Here is a 14,580-nt window from a genome sequence, read left to right on the forward strand (position 1 = left end):
TCTCCTTATTGATAAGCCTTGGACGATTCTAGGCCTTTCCTAACCTTAAAATCGTCCACTCCCTTATTCATAAGGAATCATAGCCCAAAGTACAACTATCATACAATTGACAGTTTATGCCCCTTTATTCAATTAATCTCTTTAAGTCACCAAATTAATTCCTAATTAATTTATGACTTATATTAATCAAATAAGAATATTATTATTCCTTATATTATACTCATAATATATTAATAATATTTCTTCTTTCATTATAAATCATCCTGACAAGTTGCTATGGTGAAGGCAACCCAAAAGGACCATGCACAACCGGGTCAAATACTTGCCAAATATAGTTGCAGCCTTAGACATTATTCCAACAGAATCCGCACTAGCATGCAACATAAGCTCATAAACTCAGGCATAACCTAAACAGGCTATCCTACTACTGTCTAACCAGTACTATCATTCAGCTCAAAAGCACATATAACAAGCACATAAGGCATCATCCCTAGATCCTTAGTCCTAATCTAGCATGCTGATCTACTAACTGATAATCATAACATAGACTTGTATGGGTATTTTGGGGGACTTACTTGAGCTCGGATGATGGCATGCAGCACACCCTTTTCTCTTATCAAAGTTCTTTTCGCTTTTCTAAAACTGTTTCATTTCTCAAAACTCTTTTTACAAAACTGACTTTTCATTTTGAAAATTTCTATACCAATCCCTTAGTTTGAGTTCAGACACACCTGAAAGTATGTCTGAATCCCTCAAACCAAGGCTCTGATACCAACTTGTAACGACCCAAAAATCCGTACCAAAAACTTTTCTTTAAATCATTACCAAAGCCATATTCATAAAAACATATCATAAGTCATAACATAAATTCAGAGTATCGTTTCCAAAACATATCTTCATTATCAAAGTAAAACATCCCAGGCTAACTAATCAATGGTGTGTGCCATGCGATCACCCCGAGCTCTTCCCTCCGCTACCGGAAGTACCTGAAACCAAAACTGAAAACCGTAAGCACGAAGCTTAGTGAGTTCCCCTAACCTACCACATACCCTGCATAAACACATATTGCACATACTGGGCCACGCCCGCTACTCCGGGCCTCGCCCACTAGAACGGCCCCGTAGCTCCTGGCCCCGCCTAGCTTCGAGCCCCGCTCGGATACGGATCTGTTTCTTTTAGGCCCCACCTGTCTCTGGGCCCTGCCCGTAAACCACATAATACAAAATAACATATAACACATAATTGAACATACCCTACTGTATTCCTGTCCTAAGGCCTCGCCTGTCTTGGGCCTCGCCCCTAATCTGTTACTTGCGAGTCATGGAACCCCGTCCAAGCTCCTACTGTAACTGAGATACGCGCCCCTGCCCGCACTCACTCCATACCAATCTTGGGCCTTGCCCCTTCTCTACTACAAATGAGATATGGAACACCGTCCATACTCTGGTATTGGTTAGATACGGGACCTCGCCCACACTCACCTCCCTACCAGGTACATACATGCATCACATAGAAAACAAGTATACTCTATCATGCAAACCATTCCTTGGGCACCCGCACGACATTGGACCTTGCTCCTGAATATCATACAAGAAAACAGTGGCTAGGGCTAACCCCCCGGGTCTTCCTACTCATAAATGCATGGGCCGGCATTGTGGCCATAGACCTATTCACACAAAGGGAAACTCACCTACACGGCTGAACTTTTGCTAATAACCCTCTGGCTGCTGACTGATAATTCTTTGAACCTCTACTCCACTAGCTCCCCGAGCTACCAATATCAACTAAGTCCAGTCTTTTCAAAGTCAAAGTCCTAGTCAAAGTCAACCTTTCTGACTGACTCTACTCGTCGAGTCAACCCGTTGACTCGTCGAGTCCTTATACTCTGAAACTCTCACAATACACCTCAACTCACCGAGTCACCCCGCCGACTCGTCGAGTTCAACGATCTCTGAGTCCCATCTTGTCCAAGTCATTGAGTCACTACTCAACTCACCGATCTAAGTCTTAACCAGAAAAGGTTGAGGTTCTGCGATCCAACTCGTCGAGTCCAAGAACAGACTCGCCGAGTCCACAACAATCTTTAACAGACTCGCCGAGTTGTTCTTCCAACTCGTCGAGTTCCTACCTATCTTCATCCAACTCGTCGAGTCCACCCATGTGACTCGCCGAGTAGCTTCAGTTCTTAATCCATATAGTGGCTTTTCGAGCCATGCAGGGGCTCCAACTCACAGATCCACTCTTCCAAAGTCTATTCCTCACGTAAAGTTGCAAACTTTACGTGAAACCAAGGAGCTATAGGCTTAAAACACTCTAGGGCTAGGGTTTATGACAAACATGCTTCACAAACACACCAAGGGCTGATACTTTACGGGTTTTTGGACAAAGGCAAGCCTAAATTTGAAGTAGCAACCTCAGATCTGGACTTCTAACTCGAAATGGCTCCTTAAAATGCCAAAATGGCCCCAAAACATCATCCATGAGAAGATCTAGAAGCAACAAAGGGAAGGTGACAGAATGCTACCTCAAACTGATGCTCACATCCAAGGAGTTGAATTCTCCAGTGCCTTAGTTGTCAAATCCTTCAAATCTTCCTTTTACAAAATCCCCAAGCTCACTTTCCTGCTCTTCTTACTCAAATTAGGGTTTGGAATCGCTTAAAGAAGTTGTTGGCCGACAAGGGGGGTTGAGGAGAGGACATAAGGTCCTTTAAATAGGGTGCAAACCCTAAGATTGGGGCTTTTCTCGTCCAGACCAGACTCGTCGAGTCCACTCGTCGACTCGCCGAGTCGGTCACTTATTCTATAACCCGGATCCCGCTCTGACTCGTTGAGTTCTTCCCTAGACTAGACGAGTTGACTCCTTGACTTATAGCTTTTCCTTTCTTTTCTTGGTCTTTCTGATTCCGGGTGTTACAATATCAATGAGATTACTCGCCAAGAGAATTTCATCTATATATTATATGGGTATGCTAAAGTTCCTCCCACTGATTTTGAGGTATTGATCTACTTATTTCTTAATGAAGTCGTTACAATTCATCACTTTGCCGAATGTTAGATACTTTGACATGAAGCCTTATTTAGCCTGTATAGTTAAATTCTAGTCACGAAATTTTTTTGACAATTATTTGATATCAAAATTAGCTAAGAAGACCATAAAGATCTTAAGGAAGTCATTTAGAGAAACAAATGAGAATGTTTCTTGGTATTCAATACCATCATGTTTGTGAATACCATTTAGCAACCAATCACGCTTTATGTTTTTCGATGTCAATTGTTGGGGTCCAGCTTGGCCTTACAGAGCAGCTTGCATTCTATATGTTGAAACCCTTTAATAATTTAGCAAGTTCCCAAAAACAACATTATTTTACATTGAATCACAACTTCATTCCACTTAGTTAATTGATCACAAGTTAGGGCATCATTATTCGTGACATAGTCATTTCCTTCCTTATGTCAAGATCGACCTCATGTAAAAATTATGAGCCACCTACATCATATAAAATGTCTTAGAACTATTGAGTTTCATGATTTTCAATGTCAATAAATTAAGTGGGGCCATTTCTGTTGAGTTTCATTTTCCGATACATTTGAAGAGTTTTCTTATGAGGCATAACATATTGACTTGAATCTCCATTTGATTCTTGGAGGTCAAAATCCCTCAATAAACCACTCCCACAAATTTTGACATTCTCATGAAATTTGGCAAGCTTCGTCTTTAGAATTCAGGTACTATGTGACAGATCATAAATTGGTATGAAGAAACAACTAATAATTTTCATGTCGATTATTGCGATTGAAAATTGCTCCAGTCAGACAATCCCACACCTTTAGATAATTTAATTTTGGTTTACTTCATGTCCAATTCTCAAAAGGTATGTTTGGAACAAATTTTGAAGGAAATATATTCAAGATGTCCACTGTCATTCTACCATAATACACATCACCCATGTATGATCTCATTATTTTTATTTTTGAGTGAAGTTGATTTCAACCTATTTTTCCAAGAGGTTTTAATCATATTATGAGACTTATACTTTTCATGCATCAAGTACGAATATATGTAACAAAGTGATCATTAAGATAAGTGAAATATACGAGTTATGACTACTTTTTCCCGCTGGAAAGGATCTACAAACGTCGATATTAGTCATATCTAGTAATTTCCGAACTTCTTGTAGATCCTTCCTTATTCCCTTTCATACATTTAATGTTTTATTAAATTTTAAGAAGTCAATTGATAACAGAACTTTGTCTTTTACAAGACCTAACATTCATTCTTGTGTGTGGCCTAAACGTTATTGTCACCACATAGATAAAGTCTCCACTTCTAAAATTCTTTTACTTAAGTTCTCCTAAATTATAAATGATATAAAAGATTTCATAAGATGGTTGTTGGGTTATAATTTTTTATAGGTATCCCTCCAAAAACCATAAGAAATAATATGGGAACTGAAACTAATATTTACATCATTGTATCCAAATGTAAAAGTATAGCCAACATTTGTTAACTTAGATACAAGTAATAAGTTTCAAGTTATACTCGATATGTAAAGAGTATCTTTAATACTTAAACAATAACCACTTTCAAAAAATAATGAAGGTGTGTTAACCGCTTCTATGTTTAAGCCTTTATCTATCCCACTTTGATTGATCTTCAATTCCAATCCAACTTCCGGATTGTATGGAATTTATTTACTTGCAAGTTACTCTTTCACTTAACTTTTGGACCTTTATTCAATATTCCTTTCTGAATGACACAATCGTTACCTCTTTGAAAGTGATAATTACATGATTTATGGGATAACAAAAAGAAAAGTTATCAGCATACCTATCATTAACACCAAAAATAATAGTGATTAAAGACACATTAGCCAATTATCAGTTTCGCTTTATCTAGACCAATAATTGTATATTATGGCATCTAAAATATTATAGTATGCTACATAAATATTGCACATCACCTTTGGACAGAAATACAACACTTATGTATATTATGTTGAAAATTCATTGTACGAATCATTATCCAATTAGCCTTTGGGTTCCTTGAACAATAATTCATCCAATTACTTAATGTGTCATTCTATAAACTTCAATTTCAAATTTGTGCAAACTTTCTTTGGTCCAGTTACTCAAATTTAACATTGAAGTTACCACTCATCATTTAACAATAATATTTATTTCATAATTAAATTGCATATGGATGTCACATTGAGAATGAAATAGCATGCTTTTAAGCCTTGTACGATGATAATAAGACTTGCAGTTTTTACTTTTATACAAGTCAAACATTATGAATAGGTAAAAATGACTTCTGCCATTTGTAGAAGATTGTTGTTAAATTTTATTAGATTCTGGCTTTGGTAATGTGTTTAGAATTCAGTGAAATTGGATAACACTAACATATCAAATCATCACATGCTACAATAGTTTATTATTATTCACTAGTAATCACTAGGGGTTTGCAATAAACCGCATAAACCGTTCGCACCGCACCAAACCGCACTGGATAACGCGGTTTAAAACACTTGCGGTGCGGTTTGCGGTTTGTATTTTTGTTAAACCGTATTATAAAGTGTGGTTTTTGGTTTACGATTACAAAATTGCAGTTTAAACTGCACCACATGGATAAAGTCAATTAACGATTTTATATATATATATATATATATATATATATATATATATATATATATATATATATATATTATACCTTAATATGCATATTTGGTCAAAGGCTGAAATTTAGAGGTACAAGACATTATACAATTTGTACAATAAATTTATGCATTAAATTGAGCATCGTGGCTTATCTGGTCAACATTTACTCAATTCATTTGTTTTTGACTTGGTAATGAATGAAACAGTCAAAACCTAATTCATAGGAAAATATTATAAACGTGACAAAAAAAATTGAAATCAAAATTTTGTTAATTTTTCTGATATCTCTACCTACCTATTTATATCAAGCGTCTAAAACCCTAATTTATCAAATATCTATAGTCCTGGAAAAAAATATGAAACGTGATTAAAGGTTTGTGTTTATATGTGTGTGTGTGTGCTTACATACATACACAAACTCACTCTGTATCTCCCTCTTTAATACAACAGAAAAAATTGCAAATTAAACACATAAATTCAGTCTCTTTAATTGTTTTTTTTCTACAGGGCACGAAACAGCTAGCAATACAACAGCCAACAATACTTGGTGAGTCAGCCAGTACTACACCACCTAATCAACCAACGACAATCATCATATCATCTTATGTTCCTACATAAAAAAACACAAAATACTTTATCAGCTAGCAATCCAACTTATATTTTAAAAAACTTTATCTAATATAATGTAAATAAAGAAACTATATCTAATATAATGTTGTGTGTGTGTATGTTTTGTGTTTATAGATCTTGAAGAAAATAGCAATCCAACTTTATATTCCTGCATAAAATAATAAATTTCAGGTCCGATCAGGTAAATCAAAAAAAATATATCTTAATATAACATAATATTGTACAAAACTTTAACCGTACCTAATATAATCTTGTGTGTGTGTTTTGTGTGTTACAGATCCTGAAGAAACTAGCAATCCAGCTTATATTCCTGCATAAAATAATAAATTTCAGGTCCAATCAGGTAAATCAAATATAACATAGTATTATACAAAACTTTAACTGTATCTAATATAATGTTGTATGTGTGTGTGTGTTTTGTGTTTACAGATCCTGAAGAAACTAGCAATCCAGCTTATATTCCTTCATAAAATAATAAATTTCACGTCCAATCAGGTAAATCAAAAAAAAATATCTTAATATAACATAATATTGTACAAAAATTTATCTAATATAATATAAGACAAAAAATATATATATTTAATATAATGGTGTGTGTGTGTGTAATTTTTGTTTATGTTAATATAACATAATTTTTGTTTATGTAATATAATGTAAGTCAAAAAAAGGTATATAATACTTTCATTTGCATTTTTGAAACACCATGTATTTTCTATGTACATAATTTTTGTTTTTTTGCAGGTTAGATCAACACTGTAATGGATGTTAAGGTTGTTGATGCCCAGTTGTGTGATGTGATTGTGTGTGATATTTGTGGAGATGTAGGCTATGAGCATTTACTTGCTATATGTAGTAGATGCAAGGATGGTGCTGAACACACATATTGTATGCAGAACATTATAGATCAAGTACCCAAACATGATTGGTTATGTGAAGAATGCATATTTAGTGTGGTTATGCATACAGAAATTCCAAAATTACCCTTACCATTGGAACAAGAAGATATTATTCATTCAAATGATAAAGTTATGAATGAACAACATAAATGGTGGATTACTTATGGCCAATGGATGATAGTCGACACCAATAGCTTACTCTTGGGTGAATACAAAAAATTAGATGAAGACCTTTACACCCCAATAATCTAATATAAATTAGAATCATAGATAAGGTTGTTTATTGTGGCATCAATATGAAGGTTTAGATTTAAATAATAGCAATTTACTTTGTATTGGTTGATTATTATAACACCCATTTTTTGTTTTAATCGGTGTACTTTCATTTTTATTTATGTAGTTATTTGTCATTTATTATATTAAGTTTAATTTTTTTTATGATAATAAACCATTGTATTGAAAGTACATTACCATAATATTACTTTAGAATACTTGAATTTCAAACTTTAGATAATGGATATTATAAAGATAATATATATAACTAATTATAACATCATAAGTTTTTTCTGTTGGTGGTATTTTAAATATGGATTGCTATTAATTACAAAACTTGAAAATATTAGACCTAATTTACTTAAGAATCCTTGGATTGTTACTCAAACTTCGACATACGACTTTTAAAAAGGTATTTCCTATTTCAAAATATTAGTAACTTGAGAAAATAATATGATCTAATAAAAAAACATATTTTGAAATATGATGGAAGACTAGAAATACGAAACGTGCAGAAAATAACATTTTCCAAACTAATTGCAAAACTTGAAATTCAAACTTTAGATAATGGATATAGCTATTAATACGATAGTTATAATTTATCTTGACTTTTTCTTACCTTCCAAAACAACATATATATTCAAATATTATTCTGATCCTTTTAATTTATCCAAACTAATTATAATATTTAAAATTTAAAATTTAATCATATTTATCTATCCAAACTATCTATAAAACTTGAAATTCAAACTTTAGATAATGGATATAACTATTATTACCATAGTTATAATTTATGTTGACTTTTTCTTACCCTCCAAAACAACATATTTTCAAATATTACTGTTATCCTTTTTATTTATCCAAACTAAGTATAATATTTAAAATTTAAAATCTGATCATATTTATCTATCCAAACTAATTACAAAACTTGAAAATCAAACTTTATTCACTAAAATATTACTATAACCAACATATTTGTTAATTTTCAGATTAAATACATGAAAAATAAGATATATCAGTTGCGAATAGAATTTATTGAAATGCATTAATATAGTTTAGGCGGGAAAAGTGGATTGGAGGCTGGTGGATTTAATGACATATGACAAACAAGATTAGGATTGGGATTTAAAATTCAAAATTTAAACGATACCTATTTTCTCCCTTAATAACAAACAAAGTTTATCAAGAATACCATTATATATACTAATGCCGCCAAATGCCAACTAACAACAAGTATGTTCATCTATTCTTTATTGTTTTGGGTTTCATTTTGAAGTTATGTTTACTTATATTAATTAATAATGTTAACTTTCTTGACAGCCATCATGCAGGCCTTTAAGAATGATGTGGATACAACAACACATGAATCTGGTGAAAAACAACATTATCTCCAAAGAAAGAAAAAACGTGATTTAGCACTTGAATCTTGGAAATGGAATGAAGTTATTGATCTTGTAAGTGTTGATAATCAACATCAGTTGACTAATGAAGTTGATACAATAGATACAACTGAGTTAGTAAAACCGTTCAAAATCCCCCGACTCACGATCCAGTCCCGAAACAGGTTCTTTAAGCTTCGTCATCTACCGGATGACGAAGATTACGGGTATGTCATGATATTATCATTTGTATTTAAACAATTATTTCATAATTTCATAAAAGTAACTTAGTTTATATATTATATTCTTGAATTTTAATCACTTTAATGCTAAATTGATTATTTCTATTGTTTTTAAATTGTAGGTGTTTATTAATATTATTTTCAAATTACCTTTTGCAGAAATTGGTTGGAGTCACCTATAGATATGAACCAACCAATACAAGAATCTGATGCGCCACGTCAGGCTGAAGATGATGTAGGTGTGATCCAGCAAAATCCGGTTGGAAATGATGTACATATTCCAACAGGAGTTGTTGTGGCTTGGCCGGATGAAGAATGAGCCTAACAAGAAAGATCGTCAATTTTATTTTATCAATAATTTGAATGACTTTTTGTAGTACATTCAAGTCGTAAATTTGGTATTTTATATTTAGTACTATATGCTTTTAGCTACTAGGATATTGGGATTTTATGTTTTATCTTATGATTATTATTGAATTTATGGTTTTTGAATCATACTTTTCCATAGTATATTTGTTTATTTCTTATTGTTTCGGTAACCTCATAAACAGATTCAACAAGACAATATTTCATAATCATAAATAATTTCATAAGAACTCATGAAAATATATCTTTATATTCTTTTTAATACTTGAAGTAATGTTTTAACAATTTGTGTTTTTTGTTAATATATATTTATTTCAAGTTTCATTAGTTTTTTTCGGTAAATATTTCTTTCATGTTTTAATATTTTTTTTCAATAATTGAAAGAATGCATATTGATTGATTTATATTTAAATGATATTGTAAATTTTATTTGGTAGATTATTTGTTTTACTATTTATACAACTGTATAAGTATCTAATAAACAGAAAGAAGATAACTAAATAACATAAAGATAATAGTCAGACAAAGAAACTAAGATTTATAAACTTAAAAGTTTTAAATCATTAAAACATTCAACTTGTTTGTTAACCTCATCATCGGTAAAAATCCTCATTTTATCTCTTAGGTGTATTAATATTGGTGTTAAAAAGTGAGTATTAGTAAAGCTTAATTGAGACTATTTATAACTCATTTTCCCGCTAAAGCACAATACTATCCCTAAGACTTGAAGTATCTTTTATTATCTGCGAATTTTATTTTAAAAAGTGAACTAGAAAATGCATTTCAATAACCTTAGGGTCATATGTGGTAAAAATGAGCTATAAAATAAGATAAGAAGAAATCCCGTCATTCCCAGTAAAATTTGTTAAAATAATATATTGACTAATCCACGATAAGGTACTAAAAAGTTTAAATAATTTCATTCCTAAATTTTAGTGATAGTATCGTGCTTTAGCGGGAAAATGAGTTATAAATAGTCTCAGTTAAGCTTTAGTAATACTCACTTTTTAACACCAATATTAATACACCTAAGAGATAAAATGAGGATTTTTAACGATGATGAGGTTAACGAACAAGTTGAATGTTTTAAACTCGTGTTGCATGAATGGAATGTTGCAAAACAAAAGAAAAGAGAGTTGGCTTTGCCAAACTGGAAATGGGACGAAGTTATTGATATTTCAAGTTCTAAAGATGAACAGTTGAATGATGAAGCAAAGGAAACAACTGATACAGCCGATTCAAAAATGGTTAAACGACCAATCAAGAAACCCCGAGTCACGATTCGTACGCGAAGCAAGGGTTATCAGCTCCGTGACGAGGAAGACGATCCAATATTTGTGGACACCTAAGTTTTTTTTTATTATAATTGTTTTCTAAGGCGCAAATTTTATGTTTTTTCCTTCCCTAGATTGTTTAAATAAAGTTTGACATTTTCAAATGTTATTATTTTAAGTTGTTTTTTTTATGATTATCATTGCTATTTCTTGATTTTTTACCGTCAATAACATTGTTGTAGTTTCAGTATAGAGCCAATATAACTGAAAAAAATAAATTGAAGATTGTTTAAAGTAAAATACATTAGAGCCTTTGCAGGAAAAATTATATTGTGATGTTATTACTAAAATAGAGGATTATGTTTATATTGGCTTCTAAAAATAGTTTTAATGGTCAAATTAATCTGTTATTTCTAAAATTGTTATATTGATAAGATATTTAGTTCATTTTGAGGTATAAATAAATGAAGTTGGTGTAACAGTAAGTAGGTCATTAGAAAATGTAAAGTAACTAATTTTCTGGTTAATGTCAATTGGTATTTGTTACCAATCTATATTGCTATTTTGGCGTCCCTTTGACCATCCTGTCCCTGGAAGTTATTTTAGAAAAATGACTCAAATAATTTTATATGTTTCAAAAAGCGCCATGCATTTCAATGTTAAACAAACCAAAACCGAAAAATCTTTTTTTTATTAAATTAATACATAAATTTTGATTATTTAGCAGATAAAAAGATAATGTATATCCAAATAGATTACACATTTTCAAAACAATATTTTAAATATACAAGCACATATATATGAACTGTATCTTATCCATTCATAACAAACTTTAAACAGATTTATTAGAATATATATAGTATTTATATATTTATATATTTATATAGATACGTCATTTGCAAACGGAATTTGTAATTCATATTAACAGAGAAAACTTTCACCAGTTCCACAATCTGCTCATACGTATGTTTTCCATATTTTTTAACTAAATTGTTTTACTTCCTCACATATACATCATATTCAATAACTATGTTTTTCTTTATACATGCATAGACGAAATTTGTTCTTCATAACAACCACCTATTCTATCGACATCATCAAAATAAATCAGGTATGTTTATTTTCCTTAAGATTATCTCTTATTTAAGTAATATGTATTGGAATACTATGTTTTATTACTTTATTGATTATATCAATGAAGAACTGCATAGTTGGTTGTAAATGCTGTTAAGTTTAAATAGTATTTAATCAGAGATTAAAAAGTATTATTACTCTTATACTATTAATTAATTAATTACATCTGATTGACTAAGAAATTTAAGATTGAGTTTTTGAAACCAAGAAATTGACACTTACTTGGAAACATAGGTTTGTTGCAGATAGTTTCTTGAGCTCATTAACCAATAGAACCCTTACAAAGCTAATATTTCTCCCTGAAAAATCATATATAATATAAATATCAAACAAATTGTATGTAATATATGTCTATGTATGATTGGTAACATGATCCTCAACATATTTTATCTATTAGAAGAATTCATATTCCAATTCCAATATTGATTCATAAAAACAAAATAACCATAAAATCCATAAATCTAAAGAACGATATTTTTTTCATTTAAACAACTTCATAAATTTAGTTACCTCTCCATGTAGCTTTTTTCATCTAAGAAATGAAATATCGGACAATCAAGATTTGTCGGCAACCCATGCAGTCTTGATACATCATACGAACACCAAAAATTGTTAAAAAAAATGTTAATATGTCAACATATATACCAAAATCATGTTCAATAAAAATAACTACACATATATAAGTTATCTCAAAACCGTTTAAGGAGCCATCAGCAGTAAATAAGACCTATGTGTGAGGAAGAACCGATTTTGAGTTAAAAAAAACATTTTCTGATGGTTTCTCTTAAGACTTTCCTGAAAAAAAAAATACAAAAATTGATTAGTTTATGAATGTGATTTAGGCCTTTATTTTTCATTCTATATCATCAAAACAAGGATAATGTAATACGCATTATTTGATGTTAACTGAGATGACACAAACATAGCCCAGGGGCGGAACTATAAATATTTATTAGGTGTAGCACCAAAAAAATTCCCGAACAAAAACATGTAAAGGGCATGTGGTTTTCATTGTGCCTTTGGAGTCAGGAAGTCTACTCCCTGACAGTCCTAAGTTTTTCAATGATCTGGAAAAAATGACATAATAATGCCCTTTTATCATACAAATTTACAGGGTATATCTGATTTTATAAAGGAAAAATATAACAAACTTTTTTATTTAAGAATTTATAATTCCCACAAACTCAAATTTAGAAACTTCACTTAAAACATGGACTTCTTGAAGCAAACATATTTAAACAAGATATGCTATTAAACAAAAACTAAATATCAAAACATAAAACCTGCAATAAATTTTGGAGTCAGGAAATCAACTCCATTCCCCGATTAATTTTTAATCCTATAACGTATAACAATATTCAATAAAACCTTGTAAAATAAGTCCTACCTTTTTAACAAATTCTAAATTACAAAGGAAAACAGAACCAAAGAGCATAAAACCTTTATGATCCAAAGTAGGATAGATATGGAAAGGCAAAAAAAAGCAATAAATTTCCATAAGGATTGAGTCAATAGTCAACAGATTAACAAAAAGAAAGAAATGACTAAAAGGAGGAGAAGGCATCTATGAAGCTTCTCAACAAGCCAATCAAAATAATAAACCATCTCATTTTGGGATAACCTAAAATTAGACAACAATATTAATTAAAAGGAAACACACCTACAATCAATTAATAGTCAACGGATTAACCAATTTGTTTTACCTTTTTATGTTAATCACCAGTAATGGAACTGAAGATGGAGAAACAACGAGAGTGAAGGCACTGAGGATTGAGTAATCAGTGGATAATTTATTTCATATCTTCATCTCTGTCCCAACTTTCTTCAATTGTTAATGCTTCGTACATTAAATCCTTAAACTGTACAATCTATGAATGGATATTCAAAACCCACATTGAAATCCAAATAGATAAATTAAGTGATGTTAAGGTATAGAACTAAAAAGTTCAAAATTAGGGATTTGATACATACGTTCTATTAAGAATTTATTGCATCGCAGGCGTGAATGTTAGTATTTCTAGGGTTCGTCGATCTATGAAATTAAACCAACTGAACCCTAACCACTTTCGAATACGGATGCAATTATGAATAAACAAGAACTTCCTGCTGATATCTCCTTCAAATTTCTGAAAATTATACAATAAATCTTTGGGTTAGGGGTTTTCTGTTAGGTATATGGTAGAGATATAGATATAGAGGATGAAAATTTAACTAAAAGAAAGATTCAAAACCTGTAAATTAAGAAGCAGACGCGTTTCAGCAACAAGAGAAGCAGCAACCAATAAGAACCGACACATCGTCAACATAACCCTGTTGGGTTTCTCCAATCGTCATGTAGATCTAGATGAGGGATAGGGGTTGTAGATCAGAAGGATTCGGTGGTCGTGGTGGTTGCTAATGGTTTCTATTGTTGAAGGTTGTACGCGTGGATGCTGCGTTTGGATGTTAAACGGATCATCTAAGGACGACATATCTCTTCTTCAGTTTGTAGGAGGTTATCAATTATGAGAAAGAGTATATGCGTTTGTAAGAGAAAGAGTGGTAGATGAGTGTCGGCTTCTTTAGGGTTAGACAAAGAAAGGAGTGTGTCGGCATCTTTAGGGTTACACAAAGGAAGGAGAGTGTCATTAGTAAAAGGAAGTCATAACTTTATTTTCCTAAAAATAAAAATCTATTTACCAGATTAAATGTATGAATGTATTTATTCTGAAGAATGTTTAAAATATATA

At 31.5% G+C, this 14,580-nt stretch overlaps 1 long non-coding RNA gene across 4 annotated transcripts; it reads right to left on the reverse strand.

The window, feature by feature from the left end:
- Nucleotides 1-5,930: 5,930 nt before the first annotated feature.
- Nucleotides 5,931-14,456, reverse strand: LOC145094807 (uncharacterized). Of its 4 annotated transcripts, none has more exons than XR_013703578.1 (8): nucleotides 14,083-14,456; nucleotides 13,823-13,977; nucleotides 13,555-13,710; nucleotides 12,362-12,646; nucleotides 12,074-12,150; nucleotides 9,228-9,398; nucleotides 6,528-6,597; nucleotides 5,931-6,435 (listed from the first exon to the last, which is right to left on the reverse strand). It is a non-coding gene; the product is annotated as an uncharacterized LOC145094807 (long non-coding RNA). The 4 variants fall into 4 exon arrangements; XR_013703575.1 differs by having other exon boundaries at nucleotides 5,932-6,435; nucleotides 13,555-13,719; XR_013703576.1 differs by having other exon boundaries at nucleotides 5,933-6,267; nucleotides 13,555-13,719.
- Between the last annotated feature and the right edge of the window lie 124 nt (nucleotides 14,457-14,580).

This window comes from Lactuca serriola, chromosome 3 (assembly GCF_051521515.1).
Source record: "Lactuca serriola cultivar US96UC23 chromosome 3, Lser_US96UC23_V15, whole genome shotgun sequence".
NCBI lineage: Eukaryota > Viridiplantae > Streptophyta > Magnoliopsida > Asterales > Asteraceae > Lactuca > Lactuca serriola.